This window comes from Dendrobates tinctorius, unplaced genomic scaffold (assembly GCF_039654945.1).
Source record: "Dendrobates tinctorius isolate UK_male_01 unplaced genomic scaffold, ASM3965494v1 ptg000011l, whole genome shotgun sequence".
NCBI lineage: Eukaryota > Metazoa > Chordata > Amphibia > Anura > Dendrobatidae > Dendrobates > Dendrobates tinctorius.
Window position 1 is genome coordinate 63,316,554 of NW_027361679.1, and position 12,560 is coordinate 63,329,113.

At 44.1% G+C, this 12,560-nt stretch overlaps 1 long non-coding RNA gene across 1 annotated transcript; it reads left to right on the plus strand.

Moving 5' to 3' along the window:
• The first annotated feature begins 1,628 nt into the window (after positions 1-1,628).
• LOC141100050 (uncharacterized) lies at positions 1,629-11,224 on the plus strand. The gene is made up of 3 exons (XR_012234583.1): positions 1,629-1,781; positions 9,011-9,172; positions 9,279-11,224. It is a non-coding gene; the product is annotated as an uncharacterized lncRNA (long non-coding RNA).
• The last annotated feature ends 1,336 nt before the right edge of the window (positions 11,225-12,560 follow it).

A 12,560-nucleotide genomic window follows, 5' to 3' on the forward strand; every position in this document is an offset into this window, starting at 1 on the left:
AAAAAATGCCTTGCCAATGGTTTCAATTTAGATATATTTTCGTTGCCATTCGGATCAATCTTTTCCGCTGCCTGGATATCTTTAATGTGTTCCAAAACCCTCACTCGCAGCTCACGGGTAGTTATACCCACATATATGGCATTACATGGACAGGTTGCCAGATATATGACCATAGATGAACGACAATAAAATGCAAAATCTTATAATTTCATTTTCCAGAAGAATCACAAAAGGTGTTTGTTTTAATTATATACTGGCAAGCTTATTTATTTTTACACTGAGCACTTTTATAATGCATTGTTTATTTGTACACATTTATATGGTTATTACTAGAGATGAGCGACTTTGCCTGTTTTAGGGTCGAGATGGGTTTCATGAAACCCAACTTTCTCAAAAGTTGAGTCGAACGAAATCGGCCGACTATCGTGAAAAATCTAAGGTCCGACTGAAACACGAAACCCAATGCACATCAATGGGGAAGCAGGGAGTGGAGGACAGTAAACACACCTACATGCCTGACCGCTTTTTTAAAGTATTCGAAAACTCTCTCTCTCCCCAGACGCTGCATATGTCATCTCGTTGTCCACAGTGTATGTCCTTGCTCAGTGGCTGAAAAAAGTCACGTGCAGGCATTCTGGGAAATCCGACTTTGGCGCTCCTTTTGCCGACCGCATGGCCGACTTCACGCTGTAGTCGGGTTTCAGTCGGCGAAACCCGACTTTGCCATAAGTCGCTGACTTATGAATCTGGCCGACCTGTTTCGCTCAACTCTAGTTATTACAAATTCATTTTACAAATAGCACTAGGCACTATATTATGTTTTGATGAATTTTTTTATATGATTTTGTGCACTTTATGAATTTCTCAATATTTATTTGTATTGTTTTTTATATTTTTATAATTTTGGGCCCTCTTCCTAACTGGTTGGTTTCCTGTTGTGCCCCCTGCACACATTCATGCATTTTTTGTCTTTTCAATGTCTTTCATTGCATTTGTGAAAATGGAAAATAAAAAATAATAAAAAAATTCTTTTTTACACATCATATTTGTCATCATTAAATTTTTGGTGATGTATATATAAAAAATAGTCGATATTGTTTGAATATCTTGGGTTTGTAGCACTATCTACAGACAGCCTAGAAGAGAGAACAGCAGGCATAATTTCTGAGAGAAGCAACTTTAAGAATGTGAGTATTCTGAACCTAATGTCTGCGTGTCCTTTTTCAAATTTATTATGTACTAATGTATTTTTTTTTTATTGCAGCATGTCTTCTTCAGAAGAGTACACACCTTCCTGGGGTGAGCTGGCCCAAGCAGAGCATGAAATGAGAATCTTCCTGCCCTACTTTTTGGGTAAGTATTCGTTGCTGCATGTACACATGTGGCAAATTAATTTTTGTTCTTTTTCAGACCTCATCGGCCACGGCAAGTGAGGACGAACAGCAGGAGCAGCCAGTCCAAGTGGGGGCGGTGACACGGCCTGTAAGTATAGAATGAATTTTTTTTCCCCTCTACCTTTTCTTCTATCCTGTTTTTATCTTCAACCTTGCTTCTTTTCTGTATCTTTTTCATTTCGAAATCTTTCCAAGATTCTAAAGTTTTTTCTTTTTTTTTGTAGGCTCCCCAACGGGACCAAGAAATCGCCCTGGACAACGACGCCCTGATCAATTTGGTCCAGGAGCATGCGGACATATCGGTGACCCGGAGGCCCTGGAATGAGGTGGCCGCAGCGCTGATGGAGGCCTGGGACAATGCCTGTCAAAGGGTCCGCAAGGATTTTCGTAAGTATTTCAATGCTCTGTGATGCAGCAGTGACTCTTGTCCATGATCACACAGGTGTGTGTCATGCTAGATATAGTCTAGCATGATACACATTTGTGTTATGGTCAACAATGAGTGCATTATCTATTGTTTTGTTTTGTGATGCCTCAGTCACTTTGGCCATGATGACACAGGTGTGTGTCATGCTAGATATATTCTAGCATGATACACATTTGTGTTATCATGGTCAACAATGAGTGCATTGTGTTATGAATGGCTCAACAAGGAGGATGGCAGGAACAGGCTAAGCCACCAGAAAACCAGAGCGGTTGGTAACTAAGCGGATTGCAGACCCCTGATCCTATCAACACAACTAGCAGTAGCCGTGGAGCATTCCTACGATGCCCTAGACGCCTCAGCACAGCCAGAGAACTAACTAAGCCTAAAGCCAGAAAGGTGAAATCTAAACTGCCCTGGAGCAGATCCCCCAAAGGAATAGACAGCCCCCAAACATATATTGTCGGTGAGACAAGATGAGACACAAACACAGGCAGAGAACAGACTGAGCAAACGGTGGGGCCCAAGCTGTCTAGAGAGGACAGGACAGAAAAGATACTGTCTGCAATCACACACAAAACCTTAAAAAAATCCAACATATCTGATATACAAAAAACCTGAGGCCACATGACCTCACCCCCACTAGATCAGCACTCTGGTATGAACTGGAAGCAAAGCAACAGATACTAACATTACAGGGGACTGAACAAACTGACACAAGATGTAACATATGAGCGGGTCCCAGTGCTGCCCTCAGCAGGGAGTATGCTGAACTGTTGTGAGTTCATTCTCTGGTTCACCAGTTGTGAGTTCTCCTTCCAGACTCCCTCTGGTGGTAACAGGAGGTAGTGAGGCTGATTTGATCGGTGGAGATCTGCCACCTGAGAATGAGGATGACGATTGGACCTCAGGAGTCTCAGATTGGATTTAAGACAGCCGACGCCCTATTCAGTTGCTGGTGATTCCTTCTGGCTTGTCAGCTCTTGGTTTTCAGCTCTGTTCCAGTCATCTAAAGCTAAGTTTTTCTGCTAATGTTCACACTTGATTTTGTTGGTCTATTCAGTTTTTTGTGTGATCAGCCAACCCCGGCTGGGGGCTGTACTGAATTTCCACTCTTATTTATCAGTATTTTGCCAATTTGCTTTTTGTCCCTTACTAGTTTGGTCTCTTTTTGCTCTGTCTCAGAATATTTCAGAGTGCTGATATAGTGGGAGAAGTCTAGTGACTTCAGGGTTAATTTTGCTATCAGAAGTGTTGGACATTATTTTTGTAGGGTTTTTTGCAGGTTGCAGACAGTGTCTTTCCTTTCTAGTTAGTTTGGGCCCCATCGTTTGCTCAGCCTATTTTCCTGCCTGTGTTTGTGCCTTCACCTTGTTTCACCGTTAATACATGTGTGGGGGCTATCTATTCCTTTGGGGTCTGCTCTGGGGCAGTTAGTTTTCCCCTTTTCATGCTTCAGGCTTATTTAGTCCTCCGGCTGTGACGAAGCATCTAGGAACATCATAGGTACGCTCCACGGCTGCTGCTAGTTGTGTGGTAGGATCAGGGATCTGCAATCTGCATAGTTACCAACCTCTCTGGTTTTCTGTGACTTAGCTTGCTTTGCTTTTTTCTCCTCGGTGACCCATTCATAACACTGAACCCTAGCAACAGAGCAGAAAGCAAAAAATTTATTTATTTTTTCCTCTTTTTCTCTGGGGCCGTAAGAGGATTTTTTTCTTTTTCCTAATGGAGATTAAGCAATTGTCTGATCGTGTGGAGCAGCTGGCTGCTGAAGTGCAGGGAATTTCCACCTACCTCATTCAGTCACATGCTGCTGAACCTAAGATCCCTACTCCTTATGTGTTTTCTGGGGATCGGTCTAAATTTCTGAATTTTAAGAATAATTGTAAATTATTTCTGGCCTTGAAGCCTAACTCAGCGGGGAGCTCTCTGCAGCAGTTTAAAATTGTCATCTCCTTGCTGCGTGGCGATCCCCAGGATTGGGCTTTTTCTCTGACACCTGAAAATCCTATTCTGACTAATGTGAATGCATTTTTTCAAGCCTTGGGGTTGTTGTATGATGAACCTAATTCTGTTGATCAAGCTGAGAGAACCCTGTTGGCATTAAACCAGGGTCAGGATTCTGCAGAGTTATACTGTCAAAAATTCTGGAAGTGGGCAGTCCTTACTACATGGAATAATAGTGCATTGGCAGCTCTCTTTCAGAAGGGTTTATCAGAGACCGTAAAAGATGTTATGGTGGGATTTCCTGTTCCCTCTGGTCTGGATGATTCTATGTCATTAGCCATTCAAGTTGATCGGCGTTTACGTGAACATAAAACTATACGGGAGGCGCTGCCACCTTTTGAACAAACGTCTGAACCTATGCAATGTGATGGGGTTTTGTCTAGGGCGCAACGTCAGGAGTTTAGAAGGCGTAATAAGCTGTGTTTTTTCTGTGGAGAAATCTCTCATACTATTTCTGTCTGCCCAAAATGAGAGAAACGTTTTGCACACACTTATGCTGTGGGCAGTATACAACCTAAGTTTCTTTTGGCAATTACTCTGATCTGCGCCTTATCCACGTTTTCCACGAAGGCTTTTGTGGATTCAGGAGCAGCGTTGAATCTGATGGATTTGGACTTTGCTAAACGTTGTGGTTTTTCCATGACGCCTCTGCGGACGCCTATTCCTTTGAGGGGTACTGATGCTACTCCTTTGGCGGAGAATAAACCTCAGTTTTGGACCCAGGTGACAATGCGAGTTGCCCCAGACCACCAAGAAAATTGTAAATTTTTGGTGCTGCATAATTTGCATGATACTATTGTTCTGGGTTTTCCTTGGTTGCAAACTCATAATCCAGTTTTGGATTGGAAATCTGGGTCTGTGGTGAGTTGGGGTTGTCAGTGTGTTCTTAGGGACGGTCCTGTTTTCTCCACCTCTCCTCAGTCTCATGATATTCCTGATTATGTAGCCGATTTTTCTGATGTATTTAGTGAGAGCAAGTCCGCGTCTTTGCCTCCTCATAGGAGTTGTGACTGTGCAATTGAATTGATGCCTGGGTGTAAATTTCCCAAGGGTCGGCTTTTCAACTTAACTTTCAGTACCCGAACATGATGCTATGCGATCCTATATTAAGGAGTCATTGGAGAAGGGTCATATTAGACCATTCTTGTCACCTTTAGGTACTGGGGGTTTTTTTGTGGCCAAGAAAGATGGTTCATTAAGACCGTGTATTGATTATCATTCCCTTAACAAGATGATGGTTAAATACAGTATTAGTACCCATGACCTCTGATGTCTGATTTATTCTCCAGAGTTAAGAGTGCCTGCTGGTTTACTAAGCTTGACCTCAGGGGGGCGTATAATCTTATTCGCATCAAGCACGGGGATGAATGGAAGACGGCGTTTAATACTCCGGAGGGACATTTTAAGTACCTGGTGATGCCTTTTGGGCTCACTAATGCCCCTTCTGTCTTCCAGTCCTTTATGAATGGTATTTTCCATGACTTTTTGGATAAGTTTTTGATCATCTATCTGGATGATATTTTGATCTTTTCTAGTGATTGGGATTCTCATGTGCAACACGTCCGGACTGTGTTCCGGATTTTGAGGGAGAATTTCCTGTTTGTTAAGGAATCGAAATGCCTCTTTGGTGTACAGAGGATTTCATTTTTGGGATTTATCTTATCTCCATTGACTATTGAAATGGACCCGGCCAAGGTACAGGCCATTTATGATTGGGTTCAGCCTACTTCTTTGAAGGCCCTCCAGAAGTTTTTGGGTTTTGCTAATTTCTAACGTAAATTTATAGGTAATTTTTCTGGTATTATCAAACCACTGACTGATCTGACCAAGAAGGGCGCTGATGTGCTGAATTGGTCTCCTGAGGCTATCTCAGCATTTCAGGAGCTTAAGCAGAGATTTACTTCAGCTCCAGTTTTACGGCAACCTGATGTCTCACTTCCATTTCAGGTGGAGGTAGATGCTTCTGAGATTGGTGCAGGAGCTGTTTTGTCCCAAAAAGACCCTGTGACTTCTAAGATGAATCCCTGTGCCTTCTTTTCTTGAAAGTTCTCCCCATCTGAACGCAACTATGACTTCGGGAATCTGTCATTGTTGGCCATAAAGTGGGCATTTGAGAAGTGGAGACATTGGTTGGAGGGAGCTAGACATCAAGTTGTGGTCCTCACCGATCACAAGAATTTGATTTATCTGGAGTCGGCCAAACGCTTGAATCCTAGACAGGCTAGATGGGCCTTGTTTTTCACGCGTTTTAATTTTGAGGTCTCTTTTCTTCCGGGCATTAAGAATGTTAAGGCAGATGCCCTTTCTAGGAGTTTCTTTGCCGATTCTCTTAGTGTGACCGAGCCTACTACCATCCTAGGTGAGGGGGTAGTTCTTTCTGCCATTTTGCCCGATTTGAGACGCGCCCTAGAGGAATTTCAGGAGGATAAACCTGAGCGTTGCCCTATGGGAAAATTGTATGTTCCTGACCAGTGGCGAAAGAGAGTGATGTCTGAAATTCATTGCTACGCATTGGCTGGTCATCCAGGTATTTTTGGTACCAGAGATTTGGTGAGTCGGTCCTTTTGGTGGCCTGCCTTATCTTGTGACATCAGGAATTTTGTACAGTCCTGTGGGACTTGTTCTCAGTCTAAACCTTGTTCTCGTTCTAGTGGGTTGCTGATGCCCTTGCCGGTGCCCAAGAGGCCATGGACTCATATCTCAATGGATTTTATTTCTGATCTTCCTGTCTCTCAGAGAATGACTGTTATCTGTAAGATTTGTGATAGACTTTTGTTCCAATCTGGGAATTCAGTTATCCTTCTCCGCGTTTCATCCCCAGACCAATGGACAGACTGAGAGAACAAACCAGACCTTGGAGTCTTAATTGAGATGTTTTATATCTGCTGATCAGGATGATTGGGTCTCATTTTTGCCCTTGGCCGAATTCGCACTGAACAATAGAGCTAGTTCTGCCACTTTGATGTCACCCTTTTTCTGTAATTTTGGGTTTCATCCTCGATTCTCTTCAGGGCAAGTGGAATCTTCGTCCTGCCCAGGTGTGGACACTGTGGTTAAGAGAATGCAGCAGATATGGGACCAAGTGGTGAATAAGTTGTCACTCTCTCAGGAAAAGGCCCAGCGATTTTCCAACCGGCATAGGACCATTGGTCCCCGGTATAAAGTGGGTGATATGGTTTGGTTGTCGTCTAAGAATATTCCTATGAAGGTTGCATCTCCTAAATTTAAGCCAAGATTTATTGGTCCTTATAAGATTTTGGAAATTCTTAATCCTGTTTCGTTTCGATTGGCTCTTCCAGTTACGTTCAAGATCCATAACGTATTTCACAAATCTCTGTTGAAGAGGTTTGTTGAGCCAGTGGTTCCTATGGCAGCACCTCCTGACCCTGTGTTGGTTGAAGGCAATGTGGAATATGAGGTAGAGAAAATATTGGATTCTCTTTTGGTTAGACGGAGACTCCAGTATTTGGTCAAATGGAAGGGTTATGGTCAGGAGGATAATTCTTGGGTCTCTGCCTCCGATATTCATGCCAATAGATTGGTTTGTGCTTTTCACCGGGCCCATCCTGATCGGCCTGGTGGCGTGGATGAGGGTTCGGTGACCCCTCCTCAAGGGGGGTACTGTTGTGAGTTCATTCTCTGGTTCACCAGTTGTGAGTTCTCCTTCCAGACTCCCTCTGGTGGTAACAGGAGGTAGTGAGGCTGATTTGATCGGTGGAGATTTGCCACCTGAGAATGAGGATGATGATTGGACCTCAGGAGTCTCAGATTGGATTTAAGACAGCCGACGCCCTATTCAGTTGCTGGTGATTCCTTCTGGCTTGTCAGCTCTTGGTTTTCAGCTCTGTTCCAGTCATCTAAAGCTAAGTTTTTCTGCTAATGTTCACACTTGATTTTGTTGGTCTATTCAGTTTTTTGTGTGGTCAGCCAACCCCGGCTGGGGGCTGTACTGAATTTCCACTCTTATTTATCAGTATTTTGCCAATTTTGCTTTTTGTCCCTTACTAGTTTGGTCTCTTTTTGCTCTGTCTCAGAATATTTCAGAGTGCTGATATAGTGGGAGAAGTCTAGTGATTTCAGGGTTAATTTTGCTATCAGAAGTGTTGGACATTATTTTTGTAGGGTTATTTGCCGGTTGCAGACAGTGTCTTTCCTTTCCTTTCCTTTCTAGTTAGTTTGGGCCCCATCGTTTGCTCAGCCTATTTTCCTGCCTGTGTTTGTACTTTCATCTTGTTTCGCCATCAATACATGTGTGTGGGCTATCTATTCCATTGGGGTCTGCACTGGGGCAGTTAATTTTCCCCTTTTCATTCTTCAGGCTTATTTAGTCCTCCGGCTGTGACGAAGCGTCTAGGAACATCGTAGGTATGCTCCACGGCTGCTGCTAGTTGTGTGGTAGGATCAGGGATCTGCAATCTGCATAGTTACCAACCTCTCTGGTTTTCTGTGGCTTAGCTTGTTTTGCTTTTTTCTCCACGGTGACCCATTCATAACACTGAACCCTAGCAACAGAGCAGAAAGCAAAAAAAAGGCACAAAAGATTAGATGCAAAGGATTAGCAAAATAATCACTTAACTGAACCATGCAGATCAGACAGGAGACAAAGGAACTCCATATGCACAAGGAGGAATTCACTAGCAACCACCAAGGGAAGCCTGCTAAATTATATGCTCCCAGCCAGTAATCCCAGATTCCCAATTATCGTCATCAGGTGGCAAACTTCCATCAACCTGGCCAGCTCCACTACTCCCAGTAACAATCAGAGGGAGCAGATGGAGCTCCGGCTCGGAAGTCTGAACCATGGAATTCACAACAGCATTTTCTATTGTATTGTTTTGTGATTCTGCAATCACCTTGGCTGTGATGACACAGGTGTGTGTCATGCTATATATATTCTAGCATGATACACATTTGTGTTATTATGGTCAACAATGAGTGCATTGTATATTGTATTGTTTTGTGATGCCGCAGTCACCTTGGCCGTGATGACACATGTGTGTATCATGATAGATATATTCTAGCATCATACACATTTGTGTTATCATGGCCAACAGTGCAATGTCTATTGTATTGTTGTGTGATGCCGCAGTGACTCTTGGCTGTGCTCACATAGGAGTGTGAGATTCTAGAGATTTGGCCATCAGTGCATTGTAAATTTTTTTTTTCTTTCCTTTTCCCACAGTGAACACAGTCAGAACTCGATGGCGCTCGATGAAGGACCGCTTCAACAGGGATGTTCGTAATGAGGGCCATGTTTTCAAAGTGGTTCAGCGGCAAGGACCAGAACAAAATACCGATATCATCGGGAGTTGGCGTTCCTAAGACCAGTCCTTGCCACCAGAGCGTAAGTATTTTGGTGTATTGTATTGTTTTTTAATCTGTGCTTTTCTATTCCACAGCAGTGGGAATTGGAAATGCATGATGCTAATGTTTTTCTTTTCTTTTCACAGCTCCTGGAGCAGCACCCTGCAACCTGTCCCTGGAGTGGTCCTTCATCGAACGACCTTGGACCCGTCCCAGCCGACCGAGAGCCAGGAAGCATCTTGCAGGTCAGCAACACAGACAACTGGAGACCAGGTAGCTGGTATGTCAGGTCTTCCCCTGTCCCAGGTCTCTGCCACTGGTTTTGCGGGCACTTCTCGCCAGCGGCAGAGGGCCTCGGACAGGAATGTCATGCCCGAGTTCCTTCACTTGAGCTCGGCCTTTCAGAATGGCCTCAAGGTGCTGGCAGACAGAGTGGAAAGCAGAACTACCAAAACAAAAGAAAAAAAGACCAAAGGATTCTAAGTAATAATAATAATAATAATAATAATAAATATACAGTTAATGATATAGGGGCTTATGATTAAAAATATAAATTTTATTTAAGCACACAATAAACAATGGACAAGGTATCCAGAGATGGAAGATAGAGATATCAGCCAAACAATTCAGTATACTGTAGCAGATGGTATAAAATGCAATACAAAAGAAACAAACACCCCATCCACAATACAAAATAGCCATTGGCTAAAGTCTATATTATTTCATAGGTTAGCAGCCACAGGGCAGTGAAAAAGTACAAATGCCAGTGCCTGGTGCATATAAATAGCAGTCAATATAGCACACAAAGAAACCGGCTAGTAAAATGCAAGTTATCCTTAAACATTGTCTACCATATATGTCCGGGAGACAATGGAAAAATATAAAGTGCATGTGGTTTTAGTTCAGGATAGCACACAAGACCAAACTACCAGGCTGCATATTACCTTGAGTCATAGTTGCCGTGTATTGGGGATGGAGGGACGCATAGAGTGGAAAGCAGTTTTAACCGAGTGGACAGCAGTTTTAACCACATGGACCACCGCTTCCAGTCTGTCGACAGTCGCCTTGACCATCTGGAAGCCGACCTCAACAGACCAGCGCACCATTTTTTCAGCAAAATTGAACACCTTAGTCCAGATCTCCAGCTGACTGTGATGCAGGCCTGCAACAATGCTTTCTTGCAGGCTATGCAGCAGAGTCAGTACAGGCAGCAGTCAGTGGTGGCATTTCCACCTGTGCCGCAACCGACTCACTTCACCTCACTACCTACTTCTGCTGCATACCACTGCACAGCCACCTGCATTCCATGCCAAGCCGGACACCACTACAACACCCCAAGTCCAAGTGCTGCTGGATACTCCACCACCACCACCATGGCAAGCGGTGCTCCTGTCTGGACCACCACCACGCCTGCTTGGAGCACTGCCACCGCCGCCACTCCTCCAGCCTGGACCAGCACTGTCGCCACCACTACAGCCTGAACCAGCACTGCCGCCCCCACTCCTCCAGCCTGGACCAGCACTGCCTCCACCAGTCCTCCAGCCTGGACCAGCACTGCCGCCACCACTCCTCCAGCCTGGACCAGCACTGCCGCCACAATTCCTCGAGCCTGGACCAGCACTGCTGCCACAACTACTCCAGCCTGGACCAGCACTGCCGCCTCCATTCCTCTGGCAAGGAGCAGCACTGCCACCACAAATCCTCCTTCAAGGACCAGCACTGGCAACTCAACCATCGAACAGCAGCATCAAAGTGGGGACCCACATTCACTGTTTGCTCCCACGCAGCCAAGGTCACCCAGCTCCAGGCGGTCAGAAACATCAAGGCATTTACCCAGCTCCAGGCGGTCAGAAACATCAAGGCGGTCAGCCAGCTCCAGGAGGTCCAGGCAGGACACACAGACACAAAAGAGACACAAAAAAGAAAAACTTTAACCGTCCCTCCCCCCTCACCTCCCACTCTGTCTCAACCTGCCTCAAGTTCCATCCCTGAGCTCCTTTCTGCCCCACCTTTTGTTTCACCTTCCTCTAGAACCCCTTCCTCACCTTCCAGCTGTTCCTCGTCTCTCCACACCCCCAACGTGCAACCATCTTCCCCCAAATGTCGTTCCAAATGAAAATTTTTTTTGGTTAAAAATAAATTTGAATTTATGGTTTACCATAATAATGTTTGATTAATGTATCTTTCGCCGCCTACACACACTGCGCTGTACACACACTGCGCCATACACTTTGTGTTTTTGCCACCACATAGCTCCATTAATGACACATATTTCTTGTGTCATTCCTGGAGATATGTGTAGTCAAAACCACAAATAAATGACTTGTATTTTCACCACCAGTCTCTTCAGTCTGCTAATATTGCACAGACTGAATAGAGGATGGTGTTAAGTGCAAGGCATAGCTATTGTTATCTTGCCAGGTATCATAAAGAGTGAATTGAGGATTGGTGTGTTTTTACCATCCTCATTTCACTCTTTGTGACACAAGGCCAGGGGATTCTAGATATACCTTGTAATTAATTACATCCTCTTTTCATTGTGTCGTGAATAAACTGAGGAGATGATGGAGAAAATACACGTCATATGCACAATACCCTGGCCTCATATCATAAGTATTTATCACACCTGGGCAGGTGAATACACATATGAGTTAACCTGCAGCGTCGCTTCAGTCTGCATTATCTATTGCATGCAGACTGGAGCGATGCGGGAGTTTAAATCATATTTGTATTCAACTGCCAAGGTGTGCTAATTTCACCATGACAACAGGCCTGGGTATTGTAGAAGTTGTATAAACTTTATCATCGCTGCAGTCTGCGTTCATACTGAAGCCACAGTGGAGATCCTATATTAATATTTATTCTCACATGGTCAGGTGTCATAAACAGTGAAGGATGCTATTGCATCCATAAATCACTATTTGTAGCATCAGGCCGTGTGATACAAATATGTATTATCTCCACCGTCGCTGCGCATTGAACACAAACTGTAGAGATGCTACAGGTCATACAACTTGTGTGTATGTAGTCAACTGGCCAGGAGTGCTAGTAAATTAATGATGCACAAAACACAGCATCATGAATTCACAAGTACACCTGGGCAGGTGATTATTGTGTTGGAGTGTATAAAAAAAAAGAGTGCACTCAGAACCGGTATCCAAACAGGTTTTTTATTAACATACACACAAGAAATTTTTTTTTACACCATTTGATCTTGCCATTCCACACGTCCTACATCAGAGACAAAGTAGGCCGCAAATTGGTCCCTCATTTGGCCAACTTCAACTGATGACCTGAGAGGGTGCTGAGTGAATTCAGACAATGGTTAGTTCAAAGTTAGGGTGCTCTTTAGCCATAACAAAATTATGAAGAACCACACATGCCTTCACCACCTCATCCACTGTTTCCAGCTTTAGATTAATGGCTGT